Below are 3,094 nucleotides of genomic sequence, written 5' to 3'. Positions count from 1 at the left end.
GCGGGAACTCCTGTAAATGAATTCCTAAAGGCGTCCCTCCAGCAAGGTGCCCACCCCCGCCTGGGAGGCTGTGGCTGCTTTACTTTTTTTTTTATATAAATTTAGATTACCCAATTATTTTTTCCAATTAAGGGGCAATTTAGTGTGGCCAATCCACCTACTCTGCACATTTTTTGGGTTGTGGGGGCGAAATCCACGCAGACACGGGGAGAATGTGCAAACTCCACACAGACAGTGATCCAGAGCCAGGATCGAACCTGGGACCTCAGCGCCGTGAGGTGGTTGTGCTAACCACTAGGCCACCATGCTGCCCCGACTGCTTTACTAAGTGCCAGCTATCAGCGCTTTTGACGTCGCCAAGGCCTGAACGGTTTTCTTTCTGAAGCCGAACCACAATGGACGGTCGCTGCGGAGTCTACGGAGAGGATGATTCTTGGAACGCTGGAGGGGACGATGGTCAAGGGCATGATGGCTATGGTTGCAATTACAACCAAGATCATTCGGAAAATTATTCAGGATATTATGGCTATAACCCTGGTGATAAAGCTAGGGATGCTCCTCAAAACCGATTTCGTCATCACTACGATCAACCAACGCCTGGACATGCTCTCTCAGTTAGAGTGTGATAAGCCATCAGGTCGCTCTTCAGGCCAATACAACAGGTTTACATCTTATGAGTCCTATGACTTCAGGTCTTCAGTGAATTACCATGATCCATACAGATCTGGCTACGCCTAATGTTACGGTGATTCTGAACTTAATTATAATAATTCCTATGGAGGTCACTTTGACCACTCTGACAACTCCTACGGGATCATACCAGAACAGAACATATAGTAGCCAACAGGGTCAGAATTGGTCAGGAGAGAGCAAACTAGAATGACCCCTACATGCAGCCTGGAGATTTCAAGTGGATGTCTGCACACTGGAATGACATGCCAATGGGAGCCATGATGTGGAGATGCCGGCGTTGGACTGGGGTGAGCACAGTAAGAAGTCTTACAACACCAGGTTAAAGTCCAACAGGTTTGTTTCAAACACGAGCTTTCGGAGCACGGCTCCTTCTTCAGGTGAATGGAAAGGCTTGTTCCAGAAATGTTTATATATAAACATTTCTGGAACAAGCCTTTCCATTCACCTGAAGAAGGAGCCGTGCTCCGAAAGCTCGTGTTTGAAACAAACCTGTTGGACTTTAACCTGGTGTTGTAAGACTTCTTACTATGCCAATGGGAGGAAGAGGCTTCAATGCTGCCTCCTCCACCAGAACCCTCCCCTCAATCTTCCCCCCAAACATTATCCCCCTGGACCTGTTCCGAGCTCAGGGTTTGGCCAGAGGTTTGGTGGCAGACTGAGCAGACTGAGTAGGAGAGACAAGAATCGAAACAGAGGCAGGGAGAAGGGTATAAGTGGTCCAGGTAGGAAGAGAAAATGGTCAACAAGCAGTACTGAAGACCCTGAAAACAAACCAGCTAAAACAGATTATGATGAAGATTCTGATGCTGAACACAAGGAAGATGATGGGGTTGAATCAGGTGGTGAGGACAAGGATTCAAATGAGAAAGGAGAGAAGAAACCAAAGTGTTTTCCTGCTATACAAGAGAAGAAGAAGACTCAAAGAAGACTCCTGACCGTCTCACAGAGAGAATAATATTTGCCTGCTCGGTGTTCTGTACATTTGAAGATGAGGAGATTGTTGCTCACATGAATTAAGCGTTTCACAAGGAAACTTTCAAGTTATTGGGATCAAACTCAAAACTCAGACTGCTGACTTTTTGGATGAATACGTCTCAAACAAGAACAAGAAAACACAAACTCCGGGAGCAAATCGGAGGTGGAACTATTCTCAAAAAGCAGCTGATGCAGCAACACAATGTACTCCAGGGTATTGGTACGGAGCACTGCATGAAAAAGGTGGAGGCAGCTCATTGTGTGGCCTGTGAGCTGTTCACCCCGATGCAGACTGGCTTCATTGGGCAGCTTTTGAGGTCAGCTGACAACCAAAACCATAAAGCAGCTATTGAGAGAGCCAAAAAGAATAGACCAGTTATTGCGAAGATATCCTGAATAACAGCAATATTGCAACAATGCTAGAGAAATATATCAAGGGTGAAAAGCCATTCACCAACGATCCAGGTGACAAGGATGCAAAGAACAAAGAAAAGTACAGCACAGGAACAGGCCCTTTGGCCCTCAAAGCCTGCGCCGACCTTGCTGCCCGTCTAAACTAAAATCTTCTAAAAGGGCAAATCAAAGTGAAGCACAAAAGACGCTGGCATGCAGGAAGGTAATGGTGAGGGTAATGGGATCAATGATGGCGCCGATAATGAAGAGAAGAAAGAGGGAAAAGGCAGCGAAGAAGGTGAAGGTGCTGATGGTGAAGGTGGTGACAGTGAAGAAGGTGCTGGGAGTGATGAAGGTGAAGAAGCAATAGATAAATTTGAGGAAGCCGTTAATGTGTAGATGAAGGAATGGAGGCAGAGTCTGAAACTGACTGAAGACATGGGAGGACAGGATGATGCAAGTCAAAGCAAAGACCCTGAAGAGCCATTTGAAGCTGATGAAGATAAGATTATGGAAGGAGAGGGTGATAGTTTACCATTGATACAGAGTTTGTGTAACTTTAGTGCAATTTCCTGAAAAGATGTGGATAGAAAATATGTTACCCAGTCATTCTCTAAAGCTTATAATAGTTTTAATGTTTCCTAATGTTTGAATTGGTGGTAGATTTGTGTTGTTGCTGTACTTGAGTTCCAGCTGATGGTTTCATGAGTCGAGTAAATTCTCCCTATGCATTGTGCTGAATGGCTTTTCACAATGATGTAGCCCATAATCTCTCCTGAACCTTTGTGTGAAACATTTTACAATAAACATGCTTCCTATAAAAGTGCCAGCTCCCTCCAGGAGAGGACAGGGCAGCAGTACCAAAAAAAAAGAGTGACTTTCCTTGCATGGCAAGGGTAAGTCTGCCACTCTTGCTGCACCCACTCACCCACCCCTCACAGTTGGGACCTAGTAGGCACGGATATAACTTGGCACTAGTTAAGTTAGGTCATCACAGGGGCAGCACGGTGGCACTGTGGTTAGCATTGCTGCC

The 3,094-nt window shown here is 45.7% G+C and overlaps 1 pseudogene; it reads left to right on the top strand.

Annotated features, from left to right (window-relative positions):
- Positions 1–395: 395 nt before the first annotated feature.
- LOC119965659 lies at positions 396–2,460 on the top strand (annotated as a pseudogene).
- The last annotated feature ends 634 nt before the right edge of the window (positions 2,461–3,094 follow it).

Source organism: Scyliorhinus canicula, chromosome 5 (genome assembly GCF_902713615.1).
Source record: "Scyliorhinus canicula chromosome 5, sScyCan1.1, whole genome shotgun sequence".
Lineage (NCBI taxonomy): Eukaryota > Metazoa > Chordata > Chondrichthyes > Carcharhiniformes > Scyliorhinidae > Scyliorhinus > Scyliorhinus canicula.
The sequence above is the reverse complement of the archived record's forward strand: the minus strand, read 5'-3'. Positions and strand labels throughout refer to the sequence as shown.